This window comes from Triticum dicoccoides, chromosome 6B, assembly GCF_002162155.2.
Source record: "Triticum dicoccoides isolate Atlit2015 ecotype Zavitan chromosome 6B, WEW_v2.0, whole genome shotgun sequence".
Taxonomy (NCBI): domain Eukaryota; kingdom Viridiplantae; phylum Streptophyta; class Magnoliopsida; order Poales; family Poaceae; genus Triticum; species Triticum dicoccoides.
This window is the reverse complement of record NC_041391.1, coordinates 266626186-266644918: the sequence shown is the minus strand read 5'-3', so window position 1 is coordinate 266644918 and position 18733 is coordinate 266626186.

Below are 18733 nucleotides of genomic sequence, written 5' to 3'. Positions count from 1 at the left end.
ATTCGGCTTCTTCGAACCACACAGCGCCCGTAGCTAGTTCGAGAGCTCAAGAACACTTAATACATCCACCAAGCAGGACTAGGGTTTTACGCATCCTCGCGGCCCGAACCTGGGTAAATGATCCTTGTGCTGACTGTTGATCCTGCTCTTCTCACAATCCCGCGCCCTGCAACTGTAGTAGGGATTCTTGTGATCCCATTGGTGTCGTTTCCCACCGACATCCTTTGGCGCGCCAGGTAGGGGCTGCAATTGTGAGAATCTGGTCCAGTAGTTGGCCTAGCAGTTCTTCATCGCCATGGCTCCTAAGAAGAAGACGACCATGACGATCGGTTCATCTGGGACCGGACTGTCAGTACCGGTGTGGACCAGTAACGGGCCAGTCGCGAAGAGAACCCGTGGTGCGGCCCGCAAACATTCACATCACCCTCGCAGTCCAGGACTGGTGAGCGGGATCGTTCGTATGCCAGGCGACGAGCCATGCATCCCGGGCTCTAGAGACGGAGTCGGGCCCCCTGCAGGCAGCGCGGGGCCCTCCAAGGGCGCCATCATGCCGCCAGACGGCAGCAGGGCGACCTCCAAGACGCCAACACCGGCGCCCACGGCACGCTGTTCTCAGGTCGTGCGCGATGAGCAGCACCGCCCTGTTGGTGACCTTGGGCGCCGCCCTGGGAAGAGTCCCGTGCGCCCTTCACAGGATGAGGAGGGCCAGCATGCGCGCCGAGGTGCTGACGGAGGTGGCGAACGGCTGCGGGGCCATGATGGGGCTCCTTCTAACGCAGTTATAAGTCGAGGCACATCGCGGTCCACACAACTTTCGCCGCCACCCACGCCAGCAGAAGCCCTGGCATGCGCGCAGCTGCTCCTCGATTTTCCTCCCGCTGCGGAGAAGCTTGATGAATGGAGGGCCACCGTCCGGAGCCTCGTCGGCATCGCCAACGATGATGAGTTGCGGCCGGCGGGACCTGTAGGCCATCGCTCCGTCGAGCTACTGCATGCCAACGGAGGCCGGGCCGGAGGCGATGCGGCCACGGTACACTCCCCTCCTCCATCCTGGCCACGATGGGTGTCGGTCCATCGTGATGACGCTCGTAATGATATTTCCATAGCATCGTCCGACCCGCGAACCCTGCGCGACCAACGCCAAGTTCTTTGGGAGCGAGTTCATGAAGACGCTCGAACCACCATCGAGCGCCGGCGTGACGCGCGCCACCAGTCGGACTGGCGGGCAGGGCCTACCATGGACCACCCAGCACCGGGAGGCTATGGTGGCCTACCCTACGAGGTGGGTTGTCCGGCCTTCACCTGTGAGCTGCGGCAGTTCCAGTGGCCCTCCCACCGTACGTTCAAGCCCGACGTTGGCGAGAAGTACAACAGAAAGACTCACCTGTCGCAAATTCCTTAGCATCTACACCATCGCGATGCAAGCTGCCGGAGCTCGCGACGATAATGTGCTCGCCAACTATTTTCCGTTCGCACTCAAGCCCAATGTTATGTCATGGTTGATGCACTTGCTGGTAGACTCCATTTCTTCTTGGGCGGACCTGTGTCATGAGTTTGTTGGCGCCTTTACCAGAGGCCACCAAGCTCATGGCCAGGCGAGTGATCTGCATATCATCCCCCAGAAGGAAGGAGAAAATCTGCGGAAGTACATCCAAAGGTTCAGCCGAGTGCAGTACAACATTCCCGACGTTCATCCTGCCGCCGTGATCAGTGCATTCCATCAGAATGTGCACAATCGTAAGATGCGTGAAGAGCTGGGGATGAACAAGGTCAGGGATGTGGCCGAACTTTATGTTTTGGCCGATCGGTGTGCTCGCGCTGTAGAGGGAAGGAAGTACCCCGGCGAAGACGCCGGCGCAGAAACCGACTCCACGGATGATACCGCCACCCCGGCGAAGAAGGGCCGGTGCCGTAACAGGAAGCGTAAGGGCAAGACCCTGCTTGCCATCGAGGGGTCCGACGATACCGGCACCACCAAGAAACCCAAGGCAAGTGACCCCGCAAAGGAGGTTGCCGGGTGTGCCGCTTGCCGGGCCTTGGCGACTGCCGATAAACCAGGGGGCTCTGACAAGCAGTATTGCAAGATCCACCGCACCAACGGCCACGATCTCCAAAATTGCCGGCAAGTGGAGCTGCTCACTGAGAAGCAGAAAGCCGAGTACGAGCGGCAGGACAAGGAGAAGGGCCAAGAGGGTGCTGAGGGATCCGGCAAGAAGCGCGGCGGCCAGGGAGGCCGCCGCGGCAAGCATAATCAGCAAGAGAGGCCCGCCCAAGGACGCGACAAGAAGCAGGAAGACGATGATCACGACGATGACGATTTGTCCGGCGACCACGAGTTCCAGAAAGCCACAGAAGCCATGTGCGTCGATGGTGGCGCCTCGCTGCATACATCCCACCGCCAACTCAAGCAGTGGGCACGTGAGATCACAACGGTGGAGCCTTCGCTCGACGCACGGAAGCCGCTGAGGTGGTCCAGCACGCCCATCATCTTCGACACTGAGGACCACCCTGACCGCACTACTACGGTCGGGTGCTTGCCGTTGTTGGTCTCCCCAACAATCCGCAACCTCAAGGTGACGAAGATGTTGGTTGACGGCGGGGCCGGTATGAACTTGATCTCACCTGTTGTGATCAAGAGGCTGCAGATCCCTGATGGAGACCTCGAGGAGACGGGCACGTTCCAAGGGGTCAACCCGGGGAGGAGCCAACTTAAAGGGAAGGTTACGCTGCCCGTGACGTCCGGATGCGAGCTGAACCACAGGATGGAGAGGATTTTCTTTGATGTAGCCGAGATCCCCTTGCCCTACAACGGGATCCTCGGCCGCCCGGCACTAGCCAAATTCATGGCGGCTTCACATTACGCCTACAACACGTTGAAGATGCCCAGGCCGATGAACATCATCACCGTCCCCTACGACAAGAAAGATGCGTTGATTTGCGCTGACCAACTCTACCGGGAAGCAGTTGCAGTAGCTGCCGCCAAGACACTTGCTCCTGTCGATGGAGCCCCGGGAGGGAAGAAGACTGGCGAGACCCCTCACACCCACTCCGGCAAGCGCACCTCTTTGGGGTGTTGCGCTCCCGTTGAAGACGTGCCAGAGAGCTCCGCCGGCAAGAGCAAGAAGTCCAGAGCTACACCACCGGAGACCAAGAAGGTGCCCGTCAAGGAGGACGGTACGGGGGGAGTTTTTACCATAAGCTCCACCCTCGATAACAAATAGGAAAGCGAGCTCGTCACTTTCATGCGGGCAAATGTCGATGTGTTTGCGTGGCAAGCCTCTGACATCCCCGGCGTTCCCAGGGGAGTGATTGAGCACCATCTTGCTGTCTGTCCTCACGCACGGCCCGTCAAGCAGAAGTTCAGGAAGGAAGCTCTAGAAAGAAAGGAGTTTATCATGAAGGAGATCAGAAAACTAGAGGCAGCAGGCTTGGTAAGAGGAGTGCTCTATCCGACGTTGCCAACCCGGTAGTGGTGCGCAAGGCAAACGGGAAGTGGAGGCTGTGTATTGATTACACAAACATCAATAAGGCTTGTCCAAAGGATCCCTTCCCGTTGCCGCGCATTGGCCAGATTGTCGACTCCACAGCTGGGTGACCTCTTATCATTCCTCGACGCCTATTCAGGATACCACCAGATCTTCATGATGAAAGAAGACGAGGAGAAGACATCATTCACCACCCTATGTGGTACGTATTGCATTTTATGGATGCCTTTCGGGTTGAAGAGTGCTTGCTCGACTTTCGCAAGGGCAGTCCAAATTGGTTTTGAGCCCCAGCTACATAGAAACATGGAAGCTTATATGGATGACATAGTGGTCAAAACCAAGGACAGAGCAACACTTGTGCAAGATCTGGAGCAAACATTTGCAAACCTGCGCAAGATCAACCTCAAGTTGAACCCTGAGATGTGTGTTTTCGGTGTCCCGTCTAGCAAGCTTCTCGGGTTCTTTGTGTCGTAGCGCGGGATTGAGGCAAACCTAGATAAGATCAAAGCCATCGAGCAGATTGAGGCACCCAAACGGATCAAGGACGTGTGTTGGCTCACTGGCTGCGTTGCCGCCATGAGCAGATTCATCTCCAAGTCCGCGGAGCGTGCCCTTTCCTTTTTCAAGATCTTGAAGAAGACATGCCCAGTGGAGTGGACCCCGGAGGCCGAGGCAGCGCTGCAAGATTTTAAGAAGTACCTCTCCTCTACCCAAGTGCTGGTTGCGCCCAAACCACAAGAACCATTGCTGCTATATCTAGCGGCAATGAATCAGTTGGTTAGCACCGCACTAATGGCGCAGAGAGAGGTCAACAAAGAGGCAGCGGCAGCGGCAGATTCAACAGATGGCGAGCCGGAACCCTCCCTGGTAGGGCTCGGTCCCGGCAAGACTGAGTCCCCGGCAGAGGCTGACACCAGTGTGACAGGGCCCGCGCAACCGGGTGAAGTGGCGCAGAAGAAGAAAATGGTGCAGCAACCAGTTTACTTCATCAGCTCCCTCTTGCAGGGGGCTAGGTCGAGGTACTCAGGTGTGCAAAAGCTGCTCTTCGGCCTCCTTATGGCCTTGAGGAAGCTGCATCATTACTTCCAAGCGCACAAGATCAGCGTAGTCACTTTCCTCCCATTGCAACGGATACTACATAACCCAGATGCAACAGGGAGGATCATGGAATGGGCCCTGGAGCTATCGAGTTTTGGTTTAAATTTCGAAAGCACCTCGACGATTCAGAGTAGAGTCTTGGCGGAGTTTGTTGCAGAATGGACCTCGACGCCCGACGAAGAGGTACAGGAGACCGCTCTCCCCTGTAAGGAAATAAGCCGCAACTGGATAATGTACTTTGACGGGGCTTTTTCGCTACAAGGCACCGGCGCTTGTGTGCTACTTGTCGCACCCACCGGAGAGCACCTCAAGTATGTCGTGCAAATGCACTTTCCCCGGGAGATGTCTACCAACAACACCGCCGAATATGAGGGCTTGCTTGCCGGTCTCAGGATCGCGGCAGACCTCGGAGTCAAGAAGCTCATTGTGAGGGGTGATTCGCAGCTCGTCGTCAGGCAGATAAACAAAGATTATTAGAGCCCGTTGATGGAAGCTTATGTGGATTAGGTGAGGAAACTGGAGGAGCACTTTGACGGTATACAAGCAGAGCATGTCCCTCAGACGGAAAACGACATCACCGACTACCTGTCAAAGCGCGCTGCCCTCAAGCTACCTGTGGAACCAGGTACTTTTGTGCTTCAGTTAACTCAACCATTCATCGAACCATCGACCGGGCAGAACAAGCGGAGGAAGCTAGGCCCCGGCAAGTACTTCCCCACCGAGCTCCCCGGAGCCGCTGGTGAAGATGCTGCCGTGAATGCCGATCCTGCCGCGGGGCAACCGACTCTGGCAGGGCCTCTGGCCATAGCCGTAGTGACGACCACTCTCGTGGCAGAAGAGATGCCTTTGGTCCTTGTCGTCGAGCCACAGGCTCCGGCATGGGCGCATCACACTGTCCGATTCCTCCAAAAAGGAGAGCTTCCTAAGGAGCAGGAAGAGGCAGAAAGAGTAGCCTGCCGATCTGCTCTGTACCAATTCATTGACAACGTATTGTACAGAGGATTCGTTCCTTGTCGCGGGGTTCACCCACGGACGAAAAACCCGGCAAACATCCCTTTTTCATTAAAAACATCCCATACAGGTATAGTTCATATGAAATGAAAAACATGAGCAAGGGGGTTACAAGTTCTAAATTTAGCAAAGGCCCGAAGGCTTACAAGACTAAAAAGAGATAAGGTGCCCGTAATCCCTTTCTTGTCCCTCTCCTCAGGAAATGAAACAAGAAAGCAGAAGGGCAAAAGGGGCGCCTAGGGGAGCTACGAGTGGCAGAGGGCACCAAGGGAACATCTCGGTGGCCGTCCAAAGGCTGGCAGGTGATAACGGCACCGGGGGAAGAGCTCGAAGACGAGGCGGCAGGACGTCAATGCGCGACGAAGGCATCGGTGCCCGCGTACTCCGACTTGACGGCCTTGCGGCCCGCCCTCTTCCTCTTCTGCAGCCTCCCAACGCCAGCGCCCAAGGAGACGACCCCGAAATGTTCGAGGAGCCGACGACATGGATGATGGGGTCGCCGGTGCCACCCGAAGCGGCGCCCGACGCTTAGTCGGACCCGTCATCCTGCCGCCCGCTACCCTCGTCGTCGCTACCGTTGTCTTCCTCGCCACTCCTGCTCGAGGAGGAATCTTCATTGTCAGAGGATCTCTCCATGCAGCACCTTACGCGAGTCCCGAAGTGCCTGAAGATCTTGACGGAGAGGAGGCCACTCTCCATTAATTTGAAATGGAGAGTGAGCCCCTCCGTCAGGCTATGGACGCGGGCAAAGGTCTTCCACCCTCGGCGGAGGTACATGACGTGAGGGGCGGGGAAGTCGACATCGGCCCATGTGCTGCTATTCCCACAACCCCTCATATGCAGTCGCAACGCCTGCGGTGGATCCAGCTCCATCTCCCGCGCAAATGGAGTCGGGAGGGAGAGACGACGGTGCGGCGGCTGGAGCAGCCTGATGAAGAACTGACAAGGGTTATCCCCGATGTGGCCCTCCATCGGGGGAGGGACCGCTGGCGGAGGCGAGGCCGATCTACCGCCCCGTCCTCCTCTCCCTCGAGCACCGCAGAGGCCTCGACCTTGGCCCCTCCCCCTCCCTCTAACCTTCGGCTCTGCCGCCATGAGCTCTTGGGGAGGAGCGATGCGTTATCTAGCCGAAACCCTCGCAGCCACTGATGAAGCGTCACCACGCCCCCTCACCATGATAGAAGAAAGGAGGAAGCAGGAACTGGGAGAAGCAGATGACGACGGATTGAGAGGCGTCGTTCCTCCCGCTCCCCTCTTTATAAAGGGGCGGGGGCGAGGCTCGGGCACCCCTCTCGGCCAATCCGGCCCGTTGAAGTGACAACGGGCGGGGCCGTCGACCGCCCTCCCCGCTCAATTGAAAGCGCATGGGAATCGACCCACGCGCGCGTGACTTCCCGTATTCCGCGCGACTGTCATTCGCTCTGCATCATGCCTGTAGCGAACGTCGCGCAAGAGATGGGCGCGGTGGGATGCGTGGAGCGACGGTTCCCAAGTAAGGGCAGTGATTGAGCAGTGACCCTACAGTCTCGAAGAGACACACAAGCCGCCTCTTTACTGCCCACCACAAGATGACGCCAGCATGCTTCTGTCACGGATGCGCGCACGACCTCCACGCCACGCGTTCAACGCGGGTCATGGGGAAGCGCAGCGGACGGAACAGTTACCGCGGTGAAATTCGCCCCGCCTGCCCGCGCACCGTTCTAGGCCTGGCACAACAACGTGTCACACTTATGTGTGGCCCAGGCCAGGGGGCTCCTGTCTGTGTACAAAATTAGGGGCTCTCCTTTTGACCCCTTTACTTGTGCACGGGCAGTCGGAGCCACGCGCCATGGATGCACATAGCAGGACAAAAGAGGGAAGCCAGAGAGAAGCCGAAGACACGAGACAAACAAGGCAACGCCAAGGATCAAGGCCACAGAGATCATACGGGCGAAGCAGGTTTCCCCGGCTCGCCCACACCAACAGAGTGAGCTACCCTCGAGCCCATAGTCTCCAACACCATCCACCATGTTGGGCCAGGGCTCGGGAGGCACCTCCATGGTGGCATGCAGATCTTTGTGAAGACAAAGAATACTCAAGATCAGATAAGGATTGGAGAGCAACAATCCTTGCCAAGATCCTTGCCGAGGAAAATCCACAAGTCCCCCGGCAAGGTCCTTGCCGGGGACGACAGCACGCCACGACAAGATCCTTGCCGGGCCACCCGGCAAGACCCTTACCGAAGGCGACAACGGGGCCACTGCCAGGCCCGCACCAACCAAATCCCCACCACCATTCGCATGCAGCTGCCAGCCCAACCAGCTGGGCAGGCACCTGCATGGCAACATGCAGCTTCCAGGCCAACTCAGCATGCACCTGCGTGGCGGCATGCAGGTCTTCGTGGAGGCTTCACCACCGCGCCACCTCAGCTGCCTGACTGCCTACATGGCACCGCATGCATCGCTGGCCAGGGCGCGTGTTGAAGCGAGAAGGAGCAGCGAGGGACAGGATGGGCCTCGCTCCCATCCCCGATAAAACGAGAGGACACCTAAGCCACGCATTAAATGCGTCTTGTCCTGTAATACGAGCGATAAGCTCGCAATACCTTAGGCCTTTCCACCTCCTGTGTGCCACTGTGGCAGCCCCTTTCGCCTATAAAAGGAAGCCCATGGTGTACTGGAAAAGGATTCGGCTCTTTCGAACCACATAGTGCCCGTGGCTAGTTCGAGAGCTCAAGAACACTTAATACATCCACCAAGCAGGACTAGGGTTTTACGCATCCTCGCGGCCCGAACCTGGGTAAACGATCCTTGTGCTGACTGTTGATCCTGCTCTTCTCACAACCCCGCGCCCCGCAACCGTAGTAGGGATTCTTGTGATCCCATAGGTGTCGTTTCCCACCGACAATCTCACATTTTTATAAGCAATTTTTATTGCCCTTTTTGCACCGATGAGCACTTACTTGAAGGATCTTACTCAATCCATAGGTAGGTATGGTGGACTCTCAAACAAGATGGGTTTAAGGGTTTTGGATGCACACACAGTATCTCTACTTAGTGCGGAATTTTTGGCTAGCAAAGATAGGGGCAAGCACCACATGTTGAAGGATCTATGACAATATGACTTCTATGTGAATATGAACAAACATAAATCATTAAGTTGTCTTCCTTGTCCAATGTCAACAATTTTGGCATATAATATTTTGATGGGTGCTCAGAATCACAAAAGATTTCCATGATAGTATATTTATATGTGAATCTTCTCTTCCCTTATTAATTCTTTGATGTGTTGCATCATTGACCAATGCTATATTTTTCAATCTACAATAAAATTTTCTACCTATACTTTTTCTTGTGTAATGTCATCACTTACCATAAGATTAGCATATGATTTTTTTATTTCCTTTATTTTTATTGCAGCAAGAAAGTAAAGAAGGAAAAACTCAAAATAAACATTATTATATCTCGCACTTGATTACAAGGATTGATCACTAAGTAAACTCACAAAAAGAAAGGATTGAACTAAACTTTTATTCATCTAATAGCAAAAGATAGCCATGGATCGAACTATGAAAATAAAGGCAAAAGATAGTGGAGATTGATAAGATACTAGGGCACCTCCCCCAAGCTTGGCGAAAGCCAAGGGGAGTGCCCATACCCAAAAATTAGTTTTCTTTTGGTGGTGATGAAGAAGATGGTTTCTTGTCTTTCTTCCTCAGCTTACACTTGAGGACAGAATTCACATCTTTCAGTTCTCGGATCTCCCACTCGAGCTCCAACACCTTTTTACATAAATCATGCTTATTTTCCTACAAGAGACGAAAAGGGATAAACTGGATCTTAGGCCTCTTTGCTTTATTGGGGAGACTTTACTTCTTAAATTCAACGTGCATGTCCCCAGGTTGCGGCAATGGAACTTCATCCTCCTCCGAGCTTGTCTCCTCCTTCCTCTTAGGATCAAAGTCTTCCTTTTCTTCCGAGGTCCAGCCATATTTCTCCATATCCCCGGGAGAGAGACATGTATGCGATAGTAGAAGCACGAGTGTGCGGGTGTATAAACCTATCTCGAGGCTAGTCAATAAATGTTTGTGAGATAAATACAAGTCGGGGGTGCGAAAGCAAGAGTTTTGTGTGTGTGTGAGAGAGAGATGGTAGTCGGGAAGGGGAGTGGAAGCTGGAGTTGTGTGTGTGTGTGAGAGGGGGGGGGGAGTTTGTATGATTGGTCAACAAATGAATAATGTCAGTTTTATAATTGGGATGGAGACGGAAAGGAGACCACAACAAATGTTGTGTCTGCAGGAGAGAGAGTAATTTTAGTGGTATGAGTCATATCTAGAGACATATAGGGTGTGTGAGAGAATCCCATAGAGAGAAAGACAAAGTGAAGGATGAGTGAGACTATGTGTGTGGCGGTGAAAAAGAAAGCTTAGGTACCTAGTGATACCAGAGAATGGTAGAGACGTGAGAGATAATGAAAACCATGTAATGTATAATGATAGGGAGAGTGTGATACTTCTCAAGGGAGACGTCAAGAGACCATGTTTGCGAGGATAGGAGAAACATGAAGTGAGCATGCGGGTGAGCTAGAGAAAAGAGAGTGATAGCTACGTGAAGGAGCATGCATGCGAGAGAGATGGGCGTGAAAGGAGTCAGCATAAAGGATTCAAATATTTGAATTCGAGATGATGATACATGTAATCATACTCGAACCAAAATTGATCTATCAAACATGCATATTCATATGAATTCACGCGCATCTATGTTATTTAATATGTAGATATTACTGATCCATACATTTTCGTAGAACATAATTTCACTTAATTTTTTTGAATTCAACCTTATGATTTTGAGATCATTGTATTTTTAAATCATATTATAAATATAAAGGAGCAGAATTCTTTGTTGTGCTTTTGAAAGGATATATAAAAAATGATGTATATAGAATTTTATTCCAATCGAAATGGATCCTGCCCGAACAAAAATAGAATACAAACGGGATTCGAATTGAGTTGGCACGGTAAATGTGCACTCTGCAAAATTTGAACGAAGCGAGGAAAGTCGTAGTAACTGCCCGAAACCAAAATCTACGAGATGGAAATTACTGCCTATCCCTGCCACGCAAAGCCTATCAGCTCGATTTTTATAGGTTTCGATAGGGGTAGGTTTTTAATTTCACTCAAACATGACATAACCATCTCTCACCTAGATTCATACACGGTGGGCGCCAACACACAGTGTCTCCTCGGCCGAAATTGATTCCCTCCCCGATTCATACACGGTGGGCACCAAAAACAAACTCTCGTCAGCAAATATTCGGTGTATGCGAGATTACCGTCTTATCCCCAACCAACTAATATTGCTCCGATGTAGGAAATTTGAAACAGGGGCTAAGTTTGTAAATTTCCTAGCATTTGAGACAAGTGTGCCCTGAAGACAGGGTTCCCCCCTTCTTCTCTCCCTCCATTTCCCCATTCGTACTCCGTGGGCGACAAAACACCCTCTCCACCCCAGCCTCCTTCGCCTGCCACCCCATCCACCGCCGTCCTCCTCCAGCATGCCAGAGCTGATACCCTGACGCCTTCGTCCATTACAAGAGATCGACCTCTCTCATCCACAGCTTCGGACCGGGATCCTTGCATCCCGTCCTCTCCCATCATCCCCGCCGTCGTCCACCGTTTCGGCGCCACTCCTATGACCGTCTCTTCCACCGTGCCCCGCCGCCACTGTCTACCCTCCTAGATCTGCTTCCACGCCGCTGACAGTTGTCGCTACCGCAACACCGTCAAATTCTTAGCAGATGCGAACACGGCGCCACACCAGAGGCGGTACTCTTTCGTATCTGCTCAACTTATTTATCACAGCAAGAAAATAGATCGCCACTACTTTACTCTGATTTCTTGTCCATCACTTACTAGCTAGTTGAAAGTAAACATTGGTTGCGAAGTTTCCTTTGTCCGGTTTACACCTTCAGATCCGCCATGGCATGCTCAACACTATACTCGCAATGCTTATGGTTTTCCCCTTTATATTCCATACTAGTTAAATCACAATAGACTAAATTTCAAAATTGGGTCAGTTGATTTTTCAGAGCTCGCCGGAGTTCGCCGGTGCGAAGGAAGGGACTCGGGTAGGGACGGTGGTTGTGGGGGCGGTGGTGGGGCCTCGCCGAACAAAGAAAACTCGATGCGGGTGGGGGCGGGGTGGGGGATGGGGGTGGCGAAGGGACACAGGAAATGGGGGCCGGTGGTCCGGCCAGCGGCCCGTGCGGTGTTCTGTATGGGAAGAATCAGAGACGAGGAAGAAGAAGGGTTAGGAGACATAGGATCTTCGTCCAACCGCCTGAAATGGTCGACTGACCCAAATGACAAAAGTCACGCGAATTGCATGCAGACATTCCTTTTATATGCAGTACCATCATCGTACCTGCTTAGCACTGCTCCTGAATCCATCAAGCTAAACAACGTGCCACTCATAATTCCAAACTTGTTGCTCAAGTACGAATCTGATATGATGCTGATATTACTAAAGCAGATAAGGTTTAATTGGTTAGCTAATGTTCCTACTTTACTTTCAAAAAGCACGTGCACCACATATAGAGAGACATCAGGGAGTTGCATTTTTAATGCGCTTTGGTTCATCATGTGTGGGCACTGCGCAACGAATATTTTATTATCCAAAATCTTGGCTCTTCTTTAGAATGTTCCTCTTCCGTTCTTCTTTAATAAGTACCCTCTCCGTTCCTAAATACAAGTCTTTGTATAGATTCCACCATGGACTACATATGGAGCAAAATGAGTGAATCTACACTCTAAAATGTATCTGTATACATCTGTATGTGATCCATAGTGGAAACCTCTACAAAGACTTATATTTTGGAATGGAGGGAGTATGATAGTTGTACAGTATGTTCCTTGTAGTGAAGATGAGCAGGGACGTTTGCAGTGTAGAGGTCTATACGGCCAGTTGTGATGGAAACTTTGAACTCTTCGAGCCTCTTTGATTCGTAGGATTTTGTAAACATACGAATAGGATTTGTAGTGGCCTGCCCACTTGAATCCTATAAGAATAGCAATGAAATGTGGGGAGCTGTGTCGCCTTTGAGAGTTACACTGATATTAACAATACCGCACCTTCAGGTTAAGAAGGCTGGTATCCGAAGCCTTTCTAGCCTTACCGGCAATACTAGCACATATATTCCAGCAAGTTCCACTTTGCTTATTTTACTCTGATGCTTATGGTTTTCCCATTATATCTACACTATGTTCTGTGTAGCTGCTTTTTGTTGCACTAGCAGCAGTCCACTCTTGAAGCTAAACACACCAATCATAAGTCGAAAGCTTACCTCTTCAAATACGAATTGTGATATGATACTTATATTAGTTATCAGACACACATTTAATTGGTCAGGTAATGCTCCCACTTGATTTTCCAAATGCATGTGGCCACATATAGAGAGACATCATGGAATTGCATTTCTTTTTGCGTTGTGATTCATCATGAGTGGGCAACCAACATTGTATGCAACAAAGCGGAACCTCAAGAATATGCTTCCTCTTCTGTTCTTTAACATGTTCCTCTTTTGTTATTCTGTATTTAGTACGTATAGTATGTTTCTTGTCAGGAAGGGGAGTAGGGACATCTGCAGTCAACAGCTGATAGAGCTGGCCTGTACGTGATCGATAGGCTTTCAATTACTAGCAGCAATACAACACCGTATTTTCCAGCTAGTCCCACTTTCCCAATTTATATATTGTGGTTATGGTGTACCCCTTTTATGTACACTATGATCTTCCTAGTTGTTGTGTGCTCTTGTTATCATGGTTTGGCAATAAACTCTCTATACAGTATATTATGAACCTATCATCTGCCAACTATCCTTACTTTTGGGGCCTATTTTTGTGTGTACTTGTGCCAGATTATATTAATGCACGCAGCATATTACAGCACACATGATCTCTCTCATCAGAATCCAGTGATAGCACACAAGTGTTACAGGGGTGCCCCTATATTGGGATATCCTCTGCATTACAAAGATAATCTCACTACTATTTATGTTTTCATAGTTCTCAGATATTATACGTAATTATAGTGAATATCAGAATCCGCGCATCAGAATAATATTGTGGAACATTGCAATGACTTACAAAATTGGCACCAAGGCATTGAGTGTCATTCTGGATGCAATGAAACTCATACGCTCCCAATTGTATATTCTTGTTCAGAATATGATCCTAATGACTATTCTAACCTCGAGGAGTCAAAGGCAGATGGCTTGTCCTATTCACCCATCAAGGTGCCTGTTCTAATTTGGAAATGTTTTGCTGATTGCGCGTATCTTGCATATGTTGTCTTGCATTTTTTATATTTTGTTGCACCGCCATCTGCTTAGTTTACTCATACTATATGTCGAGATTCCATGCCCATCCATTATCAATACATATTCCATCTGTCATCATACCATGTTTTTCCCTCAAATGCTATTCTTGTGCATCAGACATAAAAAAGGAAGAGGGTGATTGCCGAACCTGAAGGAGCACCAACAAAGTCCTTGCAAAATGTGCTGGTGCTGAAGAAACCAGACATCACCCCACTTATATTGGATGTACAACCAGTGACACAAATGTAGGACCGACTCCAGCAGACTGTACCCATACTTCACTGGCTACACCACTAGCCCCACCACATAGGACCTGCACTCCAGCAAAAGGTATGACGATTTCAGTTGCCATAGCACCAGACGTACCACAGAAAAATCCCACTCCAGCAAAAAGTACAGCAAGTCCACGGGCCAAAGACCTATCCCAACTGTAGAGACGGTCAATTCCTGCAGATTGGAACCCCATTCTAGTTATTCCCAATTTAAAAGACAATGCTTTCAATGTTTTAGGGACTACGTGCATATATTCCCATCATGGGAAGATTATAGTGAAGACAAATACCATTTTCACATCTTCCTGTCCCACTTACGTGTAAGTGCTATTATTCATGGTGATTATTTTCCTGTTTTCTGCTGATTGAACACATCAATGATTTACATTACATTGTTGTAAGTAGGCGAGGGTCCATCTGGATAGTCATGACCAGCAAATCTTGCTTGCGCTTTTCAAGGAAGCATTGCAGCAGTATCGGTGTTACCTTTAGAAATCACACTTTGATGGCAAGTCTATAAACGAATTTCCGGTGAAGTCTCTTGTGCTAAATTTAGAAGACATTGAATGGAAAAACCTTATTATGCACTTGTCTCGTTCCCAGGATGAGGTACTATCTATGAAATCACATGACAATTTGAACATCTTCTTTTCCGCATGTGCCTTACGGATCTTTTTTGTAGGAAACCTGCTCAAAGAAGAATTTCAGTTTGAAAAGAACGACAGGATATCGCAAATATGCTGCCCGCTGCTTTGCTCTTGTTAGTACATGTTGTCCTGTATCACTGTACTTGCTTACATACCTGGTTCATTATGTGACAGCAGTATGCATGATAGCTTGCTTATCAATTGTTCACTCCAAATTATCTGATCTATATGAATGGTTACATTAATGTAGAATATATCCAATGCCAATGCAATTTTTTAGCTCTGCATTGTTCTTGTAAGTACCTGCTGCCCTTTATTGACAGGTAGTTGTTCATGTACCATCACTTAGCAGCTTATTTTCCTTTGCCCTCCATTTTCTACACATCAGATCTATATTTACTCTTACCATAAGGTTGGATAACACCGATGGTACTAAAGAAGTTTAGCTCTGCATTGCTCTTGGTTGTACCTTTTGCCTGTATCGTTGTACTTACATTTATAGCTATTTTGTTATGTATCATCACTCTTCATCTTATCTTAAATGTTCTCCATTTTTTCTTATATCATCACATCTATATTTACTCTTAACAAAATGTAGAATAAAGGCAATGCTTATGAAGAAGATTATGTGGTAAACTTCTTGAATTGCCTCCCCATCACCATGGACAAGGGCTTTATAGAGCCTGTCTTCACCAATAATGTAAGTTTGTCCTTCTCAAGCCTTCAAACTTTGTTGTGTATATTTGGTTAGGTATGACTGCAAAAGCTGTTTATTTTTGGTGTTTGCATCAAATTGCATGTTTAAATTTTACTATGTAGTTCATAAACAAAAGTTTGTCCTCATCAATTTAAGTTTTCAGTTGTACAACCAAGTTCCTTCTTCATAACATGTAAATTAAACTATGCAGAGCAAGTGATCTTCTTTTGCACTGCATGTATGCTTCTGTTCTTGATCCGTAATCCAGTGGTGTGGTGAACCTACCCACTACATCACAGTGTCATATTCTGCAATGTCTTAACTATGAACAATGTCATATCATTCTAATATTATTTAAACTGTCTCTTTATTTGCCAATCAGAAATGGGATAAATTGACAGCACACTAACCATTGATACTTATGAGTTCTTGATCTATAATTTAGTGGTGTCGTGAAGCCGCAAACTCCTTCACAATGTCATTTCATGCCATGTCTTGACCTGAACAATACCATATTGTATTAATGCTATTTTATACTGTGTCACTTTATTCATCAATAAGAAATGTGGTGAATTGTCAAGACTGATACTTATATGTGTAAAACCTGTCATCTGTCTTTCTTGTTTATCTTTCAGAGTGAGGAGGATATAAGTGTCAAACAAGCACAGTCTCATCAGCTTGCTCAGCTGCTTGCACTACAGCTAACCTTTCTTGAACTCTATTGAAGTGTTGTCAGTTTTGTATATTATCTTGTCGGCGTGTTTATTTGCACTGGTGGCGATCTTTGATGCCCAGTGTATGTAATATGCTGTCTGCTTGCGCTTTATTATCATAGCAGCGAACTTTGATGCCCAGTGGATGTAATATGCCATAATTTCTTTATTGTATAGTCTAGGTTTTTTCTTATTCACGATGCTGCAGTTATTTTACTGTATATATATCTTGTCTTCATAGTAAATCGGCGAAACCGTAAAATTACGGTACATAATCGGGCTGTCATGGAGATAACTATGTATGATCCGCATCATGGGCCCCGTCATCTTGGTCCATTAACAGGCCTAAATGTAAACTAGCCCACTAGTAGATTCGGGCCTTTAAGACGCCGAGTAAACCGTCGGCCCTTTTTCGCAAGAAAACTCAATGGGCTTTTAGGAGGCTGAAAAGCTGGTTGGGCCTGAAACGTGTCGAACAGCTCACGGGCCGACAGCTGGCCGAAATAGACTCGGACCCATGATTAGGCCAATCACATCACATGCTTTTAATAGGCCAATATTGCCTCGGTCCTTGTTTGGCCTAATCAGATTATCGGCTGTGAGCAGGCCGGATGCAAACCGGGCCGTAGTTAAGCCCAACTATATGACGGGCTTTTAATAGGACAAAATAAATATAGGGCCGAAATGTTAAACGGGCCTTCAAAAGGCCAAAACTAATATCAGGCCGAATTACTAAATGGGACTTTAGCAAGTGGGCCCAAAAGCACATCGTCCAGTTGACGGGCCGAATCTGATATGGGCCATAATTTAGCGCAAAGCCTCTTAAAGGGCCGGACCTGATCTGGGCCGTAATTTGGCCCACAACATGGTAGGCTTTTAACGGGCCGGATCTCATATGAGCCTTTATTAGCCCGGAACATGGCAGGCTATTAATGGACTGGATCAAATATGGACCGACATTTGGCCCAAAATATGGCAGCCTGTTAATGGGCCGACCCACTAGTGTCCTCAAAATCTTGTGGGCCTTCAGCTGGGCCGGCCCATTATGGTCGGCGAAATCTCGTGGGCCTTTAGCTCGGCCGGACCATTATGGTCCATAAAATCTTGTGGGCCTTTAGCTGGGCCGGCCCATTATGGTCCGCAAAATCTCGTGGGTCTTTAGCTGGGCCGACCAATTATTGTCCGCAAAATCTTGTGGACCTTTAGCTGGGCCGGCCCATTATGGTCCATAAAATCTCGTGGGCCTTTAGCTGGGCCGACCCATTATGGTCCGTAAAATCTTTTGGGCCTTTAGTTGGGTCGGCCCATTTAATCTTTATGGGCCACTTTTGGGCCGGTCCACGTGTCAACATATCATAGGCGCATCTCGCCCATTGGACGAGTGACACCTATGCCAACGCAGAGCTGACACGTGTTTCCTCCAGCCAATGATGATTTTACACATGGAAAATCCCCATTGGTCCGGGCTGTTAACGGGTTATCGGATCCAAAACTGGACTCGATAGGTTAATGGCGTTCTATTATGGTGGATGCCACGTGTCAGTCACCCTTGACAAAAGCACTTATGTGACGCGCGATTTATCGTCATGGAAGTGGACACTTCCGTGATGATAATTTTGGTAATGTCATGGAACACTTCTACGACAGCACATGTATGACTATCTTGATTCTGTCATAAAATCGTCATGGATGTACATGCATGACAGAAAACGTGACCTACTGTGACAAACACGTATCATCACGGAAGTGTATTTTTTTGTAGTGAAGACTCCATGGGTGTTAGAATCATTACTTTGTAATCTAGATTATTGACTCTAGCGCAAGTGGGAGACTGAAGAAAATATGCCCTAGAGGCAATAATAAAGTTGTTATTTATATTTCCTTATATAATGATAAATGTTTATTACTCATGCTGGAATTCTATTAACCGGAAACTTAGTACATGTGTGAACACATAGAGAAAACAGAGTGTCCCTAGTATACCTCTACTTGACTAGCTCGTTAACCAAAGATGGTTATGTTTCCTAACCATAGACATGTCTTGTCATTTGATAAACTTGATCACATCATTAGCATAGCATTATGATCGTTATCGTTTCATTTGGACAAGACCCATCTATTAGCATAGCATTATGATCGTTACAGTTTCATTGCCACTGCTTTCTTCATGACTTATACATGTTCCTCAAACTATGAGATTATGCAACTCCGAAATACCAGAGGAACACCTTGTGTGCTGTCAAAAATCACAACTTAACTGGGTGATTATAAAGATGTTCTACAGGTGTCTCTGAAGGTGTTTGTTGGATCGGCATAGATGAAGATTAGGATTTGTCACTCCGTGTATCAAAGAGGTATCTCTGGGCCCTCTCGGTAATGCTCATCATTATAATCCTTGCAAGCAATGTGACTGATGAGTTAGTTGCATGATGAAGTATTATGGAACGAGTAAAGA